We start from the raw sequence: 15,335 nt of genomic DNA, 5'->3' as shown, positions 1-15,335 counted from the left end.
TTTTAGCCCACTCCTGGGTGCTTACCAGGCAACATGGTGGTGTCATAATACATCATGCATAATTCAAGATTTGTGGATAGAAATTAGATGTTACTGTTGAGATGATGCTTTTACAAGGTGTTACAGGTATATAAATGTATTTTTAGCCTGTTATTAGACAGTTGCTAGGCAACACGTTGATATCATAATATCTGATATAGATAAGAACCTTCAGGGGCCTAAGATGTACCCTGGGCCCCAGTTTGATTACTCAACTCCTGATGATCTAGGTCGAGTTGGTGGACAAAGAAACAAACAAACAGACAAAAAGGCATTTGCTATATTATAGGAAGATACTGCAAAAGAACATTTGCATCAGCCTACATTGTGATTAGTGCTAATTAGTTAATGTTTGCACACTACAACTCCAGAAGCTTGAGGCTCACAAACATACTAAAGAACAAACCACTCCAAGGAGCATCTGCCTTTAATCCCAGCAAAGTATTGAATTATATTATAAGTACTGAGTTATGGAATTATGGATCATCTGAAAAAAATTCAAGTTTTATGCCAGAAGATCCTTCACAGTGAGTGGCTCACAAAACCTCTGTCTGAACCATGGGAAAATGCAAAACTCGCTATGCTTACATTGGGTGCATCATTGTGTTAAATTATTGCTGTGTAGACTACAGCCTAAATGTGTCTCCTTTAGCAGAAGGGTCTGTCTTTGAATGAGAAAAGAATATGTTTGTTTGCACACCAACATACAGTACTAAATAAAAATGGAGCATTGCATTAACGGTCTGTCATTTATTTTGCAGACTTAATCACTAAACAACATAGAGGAGCCCTGTGACAGAAAGCGTTGGATAGTTAAATCTTACTGAAGTATAAAATAGGCAATGAGAAAGATTTTAATCAGCTACCTTGTAAGGATATGCAATTTCATTATAGTTAGCAACTGAAATGTGATTGTGAAGGTGTTAATTCTAATTATATGATTTAAAATATTATGTTAATAAGAACATTTCTTCTGTTGTTTTTGCATTTTACCCCATGCAGGAATGATTTCTCTTTGCATATAGTTCAATGTCATTGAACATCAAGACCATTAAGGGTAAATTTGTTGGTCGGTAATGAACCCATCCTTGGCTGCTCATAATAATACCATTTAGATGAATGCTTTCCCTAAATTCTTATATTTAATTTAATGTGTACAAATCTTATTAACATGAAGGAATAAGGCTGCAAAACAACAACCACGTCAAGGAAGGTGAGCGTTGTAAAACTTGTTTGCTATGAAAAGTCTGCAGGTAAGTTATTAAGCCCGCAGTCACCAACACCTTCTCTATTGTGTTTATTTACCTTCAGTTTTAAAATAATCTTTACTGAGTTCTGCTGTAAGGTTTAAAGTACTGAATTTAAATTTATGCTTTGTCCCTGAACATATGTTAGAAAGACAAACAGGGTAACTGGGTTATTGCATTTGAAAAGTAACTTTCCCAGCATTCTTTCATCATTGTTTTCTAATTCTTGAAAAAGTTTCTTTTGACTGTAACTAAAAACTGTCTTCATATTCAAAAGGTGAAAATAATGAATGCATAAAGGAAACCCAGTAGACTAAAAGTATTTAATTATATTAGTATATAGGAGGCTTTATGCAGGCAATACAGAATATTTTTTTCCATTTGTCTTGAACTTGAGTCAAAAGTGGCAGAGAGAAACATATTGGTGGTGACAACAGCAAACATAATGCACTCCAAGCTGGAAAAAAATGAATCAGCATTTGTTTATCTCCCTGTTCCTGCTTATATGAAATGCAATGAAGTCAGGATGTCTCACATGGGTGAACGCCGCAGTGCTCTGCTGATGCTGCTGCATGCGGACTGATGATAGCCTACTGCCTTTTTAAGCATCCTCATACACATTTTATGAATTATATGTCAAAACACCTAATGTGGGTGAGCGTGCTGCAGTCTGAGCTGAATATGAGGAATTTTTTAAAAAGTTCTTAAGGAAGTCAGCCTTCCATCTACTGAGACAGGCATGTGTGCTGCTCATGAAAATCAAGCCGGACTGTCAGGAGTGCTCAGTGTTCCACAAAGTCTTTTAATTTATTTGAGCACCAAGGGTAATTTTCTTTTTTTAAGCTGATGTTTTTAGAATCATATCAAACATTCACAGTTTTGTCCTCTATTAATAGCTCCCTTCTTTATTACAACTGTGAACTAGGACGGGGGTGAGGGTGGGGGGGGTGGAGGGGTTGCATTGATTGACAACAACACAGGCAGCTGCAGCCCGCAGCTGTTTATTAGGCCTCATCTCCGCCAATTACAATCAATGAACTGGACGTCTCTGTTTGTGCTGTTGGTGCCCCTTTAATGGAATTACCTATATATACAGTATCTCACAAAAGAGAGAAAATCCCAAGGTGAAAATGTCCAAATTGTGCCCAAACTGTCAATAGTTTGTGTGGCGACCATTATTTTCCAACGCTGCCGTAACTCTGTTTGGCATGGAGTTGACTAGAGCTTCACAGGGTGCCACTGCAGTCCTCTTCCACTCCTCCATGATGACATCATGGAGCTGGTGGATGTGAGAGACCTTGCGCCCCTCCACCTTCCATTTGAGGATGCCCTACAGATGCTCAATAGGGTGTAGACATGCTTGACCAGTCAAGTATCTTTACCCTCAGTTTATTTAGCAAGTCAGTGGCCTTTTTGGAGGTGTGTTCGGGGTTGTTATCATGTAGGAATGCTGTCCTGTGGCCCAGGTTCTGAAGCGAGGGGATCATGCTCTGCTTCAGTATGTCATAGTACATGTTGGCATTCATGGTTACCTCAATTAACTGTAGTTTCCCCAGTGCCAGCAGTAGTCATGCAGCCCCAAACAATGAAATCCCACCACCATGCTCGACTGTAGGCAAGACACACTTGTCTTTGTACTCCTCACCCTTTGCCGCCACACATCCTTGACACCATCTGAACCAAATAAGTTTGTCTTGGTTCCATCAGACCACAGGTAATCCATGCCCTTAGTCTTGTCTTAAGCAAATCGTTTGCAAGCTTTCTTGTGCATTATCTTTAGAGAGGCTTCCTTTTGGGTCGACAGCCATGTGATGCAGTGTGCGGCGTATGGTCTGAGCACTGACTGGCTGACCCGCCATGGCTTCAACCTCTGCAGCCACGGTGGTAGCACTCATACATCTATTTTCAAAAGACAACCTCTGGATATGACACTGAGCATGTGAGAGCAATAACACCAAATTCAACACACCTGTTCCCCCTGAAAGCTTGTAACACTAATGGGTCACATGACACCAGGAAAGGAAAATGGGTAATTGGGAACAAGTTGAACATTTTCAGTTAAGGGTGTACTCACCTTTGTTGCCAGCGGTTTAGGCAATAATGGCAGTATGTTGAGTTATTTAGAGGGGACAACAAATTTACACTGTTGTACAAGCTGTACACTGACTACATTGTATCAACGTTTCATATCTTCAATGTTGTCCCATGAAAAGATATAACAAAATATTTTTTTAAAAATGCGAGGGGTGTCTGTCTGCGGTTTGCACCCATACACTTGTTCATTTGGTTGCTCTTATTAAGTACAAAAATTATCGGGTGCCAGTTGATGTCACTGGACTGAGGAGGCGACTCATATGCTGTAAGGCTAATGCAGAAGCGTGAGGTTTGAATCCGCCCTGAGGTCTTACTGCGTGTTTTTCTCCCAGCTCTCCCGTCTTATCTCTTTGTCTCTTGTCCCATTGCAATAAAGGCTGAAAAGCCCAGAAAATCAATTTAGAAAAATAATATCTTGTGATTCAAAAGGTTATTGTGCACATGTGTGGATATGTATTTCATGGTGCCTGTTTATCATCTTCTGCTCAACTGCAGTATAAAGCTTCAGTTTGTAATTCACTCACCATCAGACGCCTCGTCCTTTGTGCCAGTTATAGTAGCCTGCCTCAACTGATTCTGTGAAGCCCTACCTGTTCATCTCTGGACCTCTGGTACATTTTAAACTGGCCCACTTTGTTAGCGCTATTTATTGGAGACTGTTAATGCTTGACCTGCATTAGAGTTCTTCTTTGGGTCCAAGTCACTTATATCCCTCCTGTCTCTTCTTCTAAAATCCTTCAGAAAATTGATCGTGCAATGGCGTGCAATGACATATGCTTTTACACTCTTATTTTGAAAATATTTATTTCAAATTGCTATTAGTTCTGCTTTTCCTGTCAGATCTGTGACAGGATAACAACCCAAAGTGCAAACTCCTCTCCTTCCACTGGGTTTCATTGAACATAGCTTGAACATAGCAAGAATTTTTCTTGCATTTTTCCTGACAGTTTGCTTTTGCCTATTTACCTGCACTGCTTGGATTTTGTATTTTAGACAGTTTTTTTTGCACTACACATTTTCCCAACCCCTTTGCTCAGTTTTTCCTTTGTTAACTGCCTACCTGTGTGCGTGATTCCCCATTTGCACATTAAATTGTAATTATTGTAATTATTAATGATTAGTCTTTTATCCTGAGTAGCGTCCGATTCCTGCCTCTGAGTGTGTTCTTGGTATGATCCAGTTAAACCTTGCAAACTGATGTTGATTAGCGTTAAATAATGGAAAGAAACAAAGAAATAAAGTCTGCAAAAGCTCCCGCGGTGACAACAATTTATTACGGCCACAAATGTCTGGTAATAACTAACACTGTTTTGCATTAGAAGCTTTTACTTTGCATATTTTGTGTGATGAATTTCCTACAACTGATTTCAAACCTTAGTTTCTGACCTATTGCCCTCAAGGGAACATTTGTCTACCAAAAAAGGTTATGGTTACTTTATTGCCTCTCAAAGGATGATTGAAAAACGTCTGCATAAAAACAAGACAACAGAAAACTCACTGCTGTGTCTGTCCTGCAGGAACTGTTTGTTTAACTGGGAAAGGGGCAAATGATGGCTTATAATGGTTATGCCTACACAAGCAGACCCTGTAAATCTTTCCAGAATTTATTAACACGTATGGAGAGTACAAAATATAAGTGAATCATCCTATTGGCCTTCCCAGCAGTGGACTGTTTAAAAATGCTTCAAGGGGTGACAGCATGTTAACAGAACATAAAACATGGAAAAAGTTAAAATCTTACATCTAAAACAACAGCATAAATCATGGAAATTTCAGCTACCTTAAAATGCAAAAGTAAAACAAGGAAAAGTACTTTGGGATGCAAAGCTTGTAATCAGGGGAAAAAATATGACCTTCAAGGATATATGTTTGCAGGCACATTTGCATTCCACAAATCCTGTTGGGTATCACACACTACTGAGTCTCTCTGTGGATTAGTAACAGTTTGTTCTTTTACTTTTAAATTTTTTTTCCTCCAAGTTTCCCTGGACTGATGCTCAAAGTCGACCAGAGCAGTGTGCATGACGTTTTGACACCGCTCAAATGGGGATCACCACCTCTGAAACGTTTCTCACTGGACAAAGAAGCCCGACCCATCCAGGTGAGAGATAAAAGCAGCCACATCGCGGCTTCTTTCTTTAGAGACTTTAAGAAACACTGTGGGCCTGGCAGCCTGTCGTGGAGGTTTTGTGTCACACTGATATGGAGATCTGAGCTGTGCGAGGCAGCTGGTGAGGATGCCCCCGAGTGCCTCCTGTTTGGAGAAGCTCTGGGCAAGATTGACTGGGAAGAGACCCTGGGCCCACCCAAGACACACTGGAGGACAAAGTATCCCAGTTAGACCAGGACTGCCTCAGGCTCCAACTCATTAAATTGTACCACTCACAACAACAGTAGCTGCATATGAATTAGAAATAGAGCCAGAAGTTCTGATGTTTAATCAGTCTAAAAAGGACAAAATTAATTACTAATCAGTGATACACAAATTTGAATCCAGGAGGGTTCCAACATGAAATCATCCTTATTCATAAAACTCAGTAATAAATCTTGGGATCTTTGTTTTGCTCAAAAATAATAATACTCATTTTAACAGACAACAGTAATATTTGCAATTAAGGTGATGATGAACTACCCCAGACAAACTTTACTGCCCCAATAAACTGTAAACAAAACAAAGTTATCCAAACAAAGTGATTGCTAAATATCTACAGCTTCCTCTCCAGAAACTAATGGCAGCACTCTTACCCATATTTAATCTAGTAACTCATGTTATGGTGTCATCACTGTCATTATCAGCCTTTCTTCAGTAAAAGACAACATGAATTAATTTAATTAGGTCTAATCTCCTCTATATATTTGATAAAAAAAAAACTGCAGCATTAAAGGAAAAAAACATCCCCCCCCCCCCCCCCCCCCCCCCCCCCCCACTTTTTTAACCTGCTTATCTAATTAAGGGTCACGGTGGGTTGAAGGCTATGCCAGCTTTAAAAATTGGGAATCAAAAATATGAAAATGATTCAGATGAAAAGCAGAAATTAGCTCATATGTGATTATTTAGCATGACACCGTTCTGCGTGTCTTTGCATGGTCAAATTTGAAACAACATTAGAATAAAAATCTGAGGGCTCCTCACAAAAGAGGAGCCAAAACCAGACGGAGCTAGCAGGTGTCATGATTTTAAAATAACTTGCAAAAAAACAAGACAACCAAAAAAAATCCAAACAAAGCAATAACCAGGAAAGAAATATGGTTAAAAACATATATAAGAAAAGCAGACTCACTGTGAAAGTACACAGTCAGCGACTACAGACCTACAGACATCTGACAAAGTGAAGAAAAGACTATAAATACACAGGGATCTAATAACGCACAGGTAAAAATGATGGTGGTGGGGAGGAGGATTACAAAAGGGGAAAAAACAAACAAAATGGGAAGTAAAACAACAGGAGACGCATGAAACTATTACCCAAATAAAACAGGAAGTGACAATAACAGACATCAGGGAAACAGAGAAAGAGGGAAAACATGACAGGAGGCTTTTCTCATTTCTCTACTTTGTACCTCCTCACCTCCTCTGTCCTCCCAACTGTGACCCGGGAATCATACTCTGTACGCCTCAGTGAAGGAGAGAGGAGCCTTGCTGGAGAAGCTTTAATCTACCACATGCACACACAGGTGTATTCTTTGAGGAAGTGTTTCTATGTATGATGCATGAAAGAGCTGGGGCACCAAGAAAATATACAAATCTCACCAGGAGGAGAAATATTTCTTTGCATTCAGAAGTTATTTTAACTTCCTTGCTTCCTCTGTTGGTGGGAGGGATAAGGTGAGGATAAAAGGAGAGGAATCGAGTATCTACAAACTTTTTTAGTTTTCACCAATATACAAAAACTGCATGCATATAATAGAATTTCTACCAGCATGTTTGCTGCTGAACTCTCTTACATATTTCAGTCCAGGTTTCTCTGAGCTCCAGGACACTCTCTTATAACTCCCAATAAATTTACCCCAGATGTCAAATAATTGAATCATCGCAAAACTTCAGTGCAAAAAATCCAAGCACATAAGTGTCCTTTGAGAGTGCACGACGCACGACGAAGCTTACACTCTGTATGCACCTACCTGCCTCTCTGTGAAGCGCAAGCATCCCATCTCAACACCGAACAAGCACACTGACTTAGATGTACGGTTGGCATGACAACCAGTGAGGATTGAAATGGCTAGTCACATGACACAGCCAAGGTTGAGCACAGACAAAACACGGGAACATAATAATTTTTGCTGCAGGGTAAAGCTTTTACAGCAGACAGTGCATCAAAGAAAGGGGCCAATAACAAGATGTTCTGAGCCAATTATCCCTGGGACACCCAGTGGGTGCAAGCATGCCTCCTCTGCAGCGCAGCGCATCTGAAGTGGGAGTCTATTCCAGCCCAGCACATCGTGATCTGACAAGTGCTATTGAACTGTGCACAAATGGTGCATTACAGCTGCTTGAGGAAGGGTGAGGAGACAAAGAACAAAAGAAAAATGAGCAGAAAATGGGTAACATCTGCTATCTGAACCAAGGCTAAGCTTGGCTGTCATAGCAACTGAGTCCCTTTGAATGAGATGTTGGTGGTGCGGCATCATGTGGTTGAATAGCAGGCCTCTGGACAGAGCCCAGCTGAAGTGTGTACACTGAGGGGCTGTAGTCATTCACACTATACTGTCCAACATCTGTCCCTCGAGAATGTGGGAATATTAAAAGACTCAGTGCTATGAGAAACACAATGGATGGGCCTTTTTTGTCCATATGAGGTGACTTTATGTAAGCATTTGTTTAAACAGAATTCAACCAGAGACATGAGACTCTTTAAGGACTTTTATTAGACCGTGTACGCATGCCATTTATGTTACAAGAGCACTCATTTCTCATTTTTTAGTGATTCTTTTGCACTTTATTATTTGCTTCAGTTTCACATAACTAACCATGCTGAATTACTGGTGCTGCAGATGCACTTTTATGAGGAGCTGCTTTTGTTTATATGTCTGTGAAGGTTCTCAGTCATCCAGGTCATCGTAGTCAAAGGAGCTTGCAAAGAAAAGTGTCTGGACTTCTTTAAGTTGCTAGAAGACGTTTCACCTCTCATCTGAGAAGCTTCTTCAGTTCTAAGGTCAAATGGTGGGGAGTCCCAGATTTAAACCTAGTGGGAGTATCCCCCCACAGAGGGACAAAAGGACCCCCTGATGATCCTCTAATCACCTAAGCCAAGGTGTGAAACTGGGTGTGGGTCCCAATCAGCTAGGGTTTCGGGTGAGCTCATTGTGAAACCTGGCCCCACCTTATCATGCGAATTCCTGAGGTCAGATGGCCCAGGATGTGAGTGGGTCTTCTAGCAACTTAAAGTCCAGACGCTTTTCTTTGCAAGCTCCTTTGACTGCTTTGGTTTAAGAAAACAGAATAAAAGGTATTACGACTACATATACTGTAACATGCATATGTAGGCCTCAATCCCTTTTATTGTACTACATTACTACATATGACGTACATGGACATCACAGTGATCCTGGGTTCAAATCTAGTCTGTGTGGAGTTTCATGTATCTGCGTGGGTTTTCTCTGGGTACCTCCCACAATCCAAAGACATGCTCGGGGTTATCCCACCTCTCGCCCTATGAAAACTGGGATAGGGTCCAGCTGTCATAGGGGGAGATAGCTGGATTTTCCAGATAAAACCTATATTTAAAAAAATCACCCTACAAAATGTGATCAACTAAATGACCCTATGTAAGTGAAAAGAATTAGCTCCACCTGAACTACAAACAACATCAAAACACAATGTTAAAACATTAAAAATACACCTTTTTGTCCATCTGAACAGCATTTGAATTACTGATTTAGACGCTTAGTTTAACTTTTTACCAACTTTCAACTTTTTTTAAATTAAATGCAACTTTTCAAAGCAATTATGTTGATATATATGACATTAAGCAATCTGATGTCCTTCTAGCTGAAAACAAGCAAAGCAGACTGCAGTTTGCTGCGCTGCGCCTTTTGTGTTTGCCGTCTGTCTTTGCATTTAATGAGAAAATACAGATATGTGTCTCATCTGCACAGATGGAGGCACTTTGATTGCATTAGTATTCTTCTCAGTTTTCTGACTAATTTAGCAAACTTATTCCCTCCCCCACGATAACCTTTTCCTTCCTCCTCTCCCTGCCTCATCGGCACAAACTCAAACTTTCAGTTTTATCATACAGGAGGGCATAGAGAGGATTAAACCTCTGACTGTAAACATTTGGTCTTCGTTGTCTCATGAGCGAAGAAGGTAATGTTTGCTCTATTGCAGCCCAAAATTGTACTGCTAAGTCCAATTTAGAGTATGATAATGGAAATGAACTCAAAAAGGAGCAAAAGTAAAAGCAGATGCAGTTAAAATAACAACAATAAAAAAATTGTAAAAGCCATTAAAAAAAAAAAGAAAAATAAATAAGTAAATAAAGTAATAGTGGAGGGGAATAAACACAGATTTACTTTTTTTTTTTTTTAAAAAATCAGTAAAAGTGAGTTTTGAGGAGTAAATTAGGAGCTGGCTGCTGCTGTTCACCAGTTTTACTTGTACATAGTTCTGTGTAAGTTCTTTTCTCTAATGTTTCAGTTTACCAGCAGTTATTACCCAGCTCCAGAATCACATTTGGGCCGACAGAATTAAAGATGAATATTTACCCAGCTTTGTTTGAGACTCTGGAATAAAGGCCCTCATTCTGGTCTTTCCATTTTCTCTAGTGTACTTTTTACTCATGACACATTTGTTTGACATTTAATGAACTATTCCTTCTTACTTTCTTAAGTTTTGTTTATAGTGTGGCACTGGACCCCTGTTAAGTCCATGCTGTAGTAAGCAATTACCTTGTTTGCATTTATATATGTGCACTCGAGTGTCTGCATTGCTCTCCCATGAGTGAAGCTGTTAATGTCAGAGCCAATACATCCTGAACAACAGTTACTAGGAAAAAGAGAAGACTTTAACCTTGAACCAACAGAGTCTGATAAAAGCATGTTACACAATTGCAATTACAGCCTACATGTTACATCTTGTTTCACATTATTATCCTTGTGCTAATCATATACTGTGTTTACACAGCACATACTAAACAGACATCTCACAGTTGCTGAGGTCTGCTTTGCTGAGATGTGTAGATATGATTCTGAAATGTACACCTCAGGCTACAGCATGCGCTACCCTGCAGGACACAGTGCTGTGGTGCAGATTTAACACACCACTATCAGCCCAGCAATGGAAACACTCTCACGTTTGTCTGTATAGGTAAGACTGGATGTGTTTAACAGTTCCTCTAAACTATGTGACTAAATAGCTTGTCAAATGACCGTACTGTATATAAAAGATGCACTTAGCCACCATGCTGTTACTGATTGGTTTGTGAAGTCCCGTTTTGAAGCCTTGAGCTGAGTATTTCGGCTGTCACCTTCTTGGTGTTTTAAAAACTGAAAATATGAAACCACGAGCTCCCTACCACGAGGTAGGGAATGAGACTGTGGATACAAGAAGTGGAAATAAGCTTCCTCTGAAGGGTGGGTGGGCTCAGCTTTAGAGTTAGGCTAAGGAGCTCAGTCGCACTCGAAGGAGGCCCTCGGGCAGACCTGGGTGATACTGGAGATATTATATCTTTGAGTTGGCTTGAGGACACCATGGTGGTTCCCCAGCTACCTTCCTAGGAAGTAGCTGGGCGTGTCTCCCTAGATAAGCAGTGGATGAACAGACGGACAGATGGAATGGATGGATGGATATGGCCCAAAGTCAATAACTAGGTAGCAATGTCTTCTATTCACTTCAGTTCAATTCAGGATTCATGAGGTTTAGGAGGGAGAAGAAAAAAGCAATACAAAAAATGTAAAGAACTGCAGCAACTGTGGACTAAATGCCAGCTAAGACACCGCTGAGGATTCTAAGAAAAAGCAAAACTAGAGAAACTCAGTCAAGAGGATTAAGGGGAGATCAATGATCTTAAGCCACCACCTGCAAAACTTTTCCTCTTTTTGGGGGGTGTCTGGTTGATGCCTCTCCAGTGCACCTGTTGTCACTTTTATTTGCTCCAAAGCAGATTGACAATAGTTTATTCTTCCTAGTTGGACAGAATGGTGTCTCTATTATGTCTCTATTTAACTGTGCTTGTGTTATACTGTGATGATCACATGCTCCCTTAATGTTCTTCAGCAGCGTAAACAAACAAACAAACAGAATGAGGGTTAAACTGTTCACAATATAAAAATACATGTTGAGGATCACCAATCAGCATCTTTGTCGATAGAAAGAAGAAAACACAGAAAAAGGAGCAAACTTGAGCCAAACTTGAGCCTCAGCCAATAGCTGAGGCGGCATCAACAACACGAGGTTAGTCATTAATGTTGTGGTTTAGATTACTTGGCATAAGAAAAGTTATGGTCTTTATTTAATCTTCATACTGAGAGAGGTTTAAAAATATTTGTTGTTCAGGAAACCATGAGCTTTTAAAACTGTAGTTTAAAGATGTGCTACACATCAAAAGTGTTGATAAAAAGCTGGAAAGGCAGAGAGAGAAAGCTTTTGTTTCTTCTCTTTGGATCTCATTTGGATCTCAAAAACAAGAACAAATTGCAGGGTTAATAAATAATCACTCGACAAGCAGATGTCCATCTTTTAAGTTGGATAGGTACATTTTAAATTCGGCCTACAATCTCATACAAATCACTACTGCAGAATTATGTAGTTCATGATGTAACATGAAATATGAAGCTTTCATGTTGCTGGCGCAAGCTTCATATTTACCATAAAGACATAAACGTCAATATTTTAAAAGTTAAACATTTTAGAGCAAGAATACTCTGTGGGCTTTTGTGTCTGAAATCTCCAGATCCATGTGTGCTGATGAAATCTATCAGCTTTAAGGTGAAAAGTCTAAAACGTCAGAGTCCCAGAGGCTCATTTCAGAGCTGGCATTAGTATTCATGTTGCATCCACGCTCTCCTGGTATGATTTATCTTCGCTGATTGCATTTGCCATCTACAAACGCATTAAAATCTGATTTTTCTCTGCTTAAATGAAGATGAGGATAAGATAGAGAAAAACTTTAATTACTCTTTGGGGAAAACAAGGATGCTGCAGCAGAAATTATAACAATAATAAAACACTGCAAAGGGGAATCGAAAAAAAGAACAGAACAAATGGGATTTTGATCTTGGACGAGAGCGAAATAAACTTTGGAAGCAGAAGCACATGAAGGATGGATGAACGATAGATAGAGAATCTTTTTTAACAGAAGGGAGGTGCTTAAAAGAGCGATTTTGTTTAACAAAAAACAAGCTCAAAATTTTTGCTAGCTCTGTATAGTATGGTTCAAAGGTTTCGCTGCTTTTTCCACTCGTTTTCAGTTCAGTCCTTGCACTTATAATTTTCAGAGTAATGCTTTTAATTTTTTAGGCCACTAAACACTTACCTATGATTTACTCAAGCATAAAAAAGACCCTAAATTAAGGAATAGAGAACTAAGCAAAGAACCAAATTTAAATGGTATCATAGCCTGTTTGTTACTAGCAGTCTGACACAGAAGCACATACCTGGTTCCCATTTCTTTACCTGAAGCTGTGAAAAATGCCAAAGATACCACACTTGGACAGTCATAAACCTGTCAGGCACAAACCAGGAAATTCCAAAGAGCCATTAAGTGAAAATATTATGTGAAAATATAGCATGGTGTGCAGGGCCTCTTTTTTTTTTTTAATGAGGAAACTGGACAAATGGAGGACACAAGAAGTGGCAGCCCTAAAAAAGAAACCTAAAAAAAACAACAAAACAAAACAAACTATGTACAGTATATGAACACAATCAGAGAGTTATGTACTTAAGAAATAGGGAAAAAACAAAGAGGAAAGAGGAAAGACCTGACACAGGACCTGCCAGATCCATCTGGTGAAGTACCACCAGATTTTGATCCACCATGCAATGCCATGTGAGAAGTGTCTGATTGGAGCGGCTTCATTTTTCAGCATAGTAATTATCTCAAACACACTGCCAATGCAGTAAAAGCATGCCTGGAAAGAAAAACACACAGTGGAACACTATCTGTCATGGATTGGCCTCCCCAGAGCCCGAACATCAGCAGTGTAGAAGCAGTGTGACGGAGAAACGAACAAAAGGCTGAAGAAGGCTTAAAGAAATGGCATGATGATGAAAACTCAGGCTGTGCTGATAAATAAAGGTGGTACCAAATACTGGCTTGTAATGAGGGGTGGCTCAACAGTTTTGCAACACGCTGTATGCATTACATGTAAGTAATACAATTCAAATATATATATATATATATGGCATAGTGGGGAGTATAATAAGGACTTTGCTCCTCCAAACACATAACAGATGCTTGTTATAAACATCCAACGAGGAGAACAGATGAGCAATAAAATGCGAAATTGTCTTAATCTTCTATCTCATCCAAATTACATGAGAAACAAAGTGTTTTCATTTCAGGGAGCTCCATCGACAGCTTATAATACACGGAGCTAAGTTTAACCATGTTTTTTCTACATGAACACACATGCTGGCAAGCGTGTTTGTTTTACAGACTGAACGGAGTTATAGATTTGTCTCTGGTCCTCATTTCAACAAATAGAAAATTATGCAGAACAGCACTTTGTCAGGCTCATGAAAGCACAGAGCATCACAGAATAAAGAAAAAAGTTATTTCATTGTTCCAAACCTTTAATTTCTACATATGTACACAGAACAAACATATGCATAAAGATCCAATCTCCTGTAATAGAGATGAACCCCGGGCACTGAAATGTGAATATGTGTGTTTGCAGCTTGTGCAGCAGAAACTATGATGCAGACCCAGAGGGTGGGAGGTGTTGTCTAAGCTGGAGTTTAGGTTGAATGATGCAGGCAGGCTGCTAGTGGAGGCTGGTGTGGGAAGAAAGCTGATGGACAACCCGGAGGAGGGGAGAAAGGACTGTCATCTTCCCATGTGCTATTTACATCTTTTACAGAGTTTGCAGGCACACACGCACACACTGACTGACTTCATCACATTTCTTCATCACAACAGAGGAGGAGGAAGAGGAGGAGGAGGAGGTGGAGGTTTGACACCATTTTACAGAGCTCTGACTGAACTGACAAGGAGTGAAGAGCTGAAGGTGCTCATTTGTCAGGACAGAAAGGAAAGTGCCAGGGCATTATTAAGGAGCAGATTTTAAGATTTCAAGCACGCTCCTTTAAGACAAGTGTCATCTGAGAGCGAGGTTGTAAAAGCTTGTTTCTATTTTATAATAGTGCTGTTGCTTCTAGTTTGACCTTTTCTAGTATCTGGAACACTCGGAGAGCCCTTGTGTTCGCAGAGTAAATAAAAAGTATAGTTTTCAGAGTTGAACATTCACACAATTAAGTGATTTAAAAACACATTTACGCTATCAAACAGTTACACAGCCACGCAGTTTTTTTTTATGTGGCCATGCTGAGAACGACATTACTCAAACTGGTATGGTACTGAATTTATTTTTTAATTAATTATTTTTTTCTGGCCTTGTAAGATAAATATAACATCTTGGGGTCACTCGCTCTTATCATATTCAGGCATGACTGCCATGCAGAAGTACACAGTGACACACTTGGAAAATAATTTAGGGGGTAATTTGACTCCCACCCATGTTGCCCAGGACACAATTATTACGACTGCTGTTGATATTAAAAATGAAAATAATAATATCATCAGTCATTTTCATCTGTTTTGTCTTTTGTAGTTTTGTCCTTAATGATTTGAATTCTGAAAACAAGTGTGGGAATGTGGATAGATCTCTCTGAAACCATGTGCAAAAGTGTTTAATGGAAAAATTCCACAATCCATTCTTTTCCTCTCATCCAATTTGGCTTGTGGTCTAGGGTGGGTTAGAGTTTTTCTCCCTCTTTTCTCTCTCTCTCGTCTCCTG

The sequence above is a fragment of the Simochromis diagramma genome, unplaced genomic scaffold (genome assembly GCF_900408965.1).
Source record: "Simochromis diagramma unplaced genomic scaffold, fSimDia1.1 OVJJ01000802.1, whole genome shotgun sequence".
In the NCBI taxonomy this organism is placed as follows: Eukaryota; Metazoa; Chordata; class Actinopteri; order Cichliformes; family Cichlidae; genus Simochromis; species Simochromis diagramma.
This window is presented reverse-complemented; position numbering follows the sequence as displayed.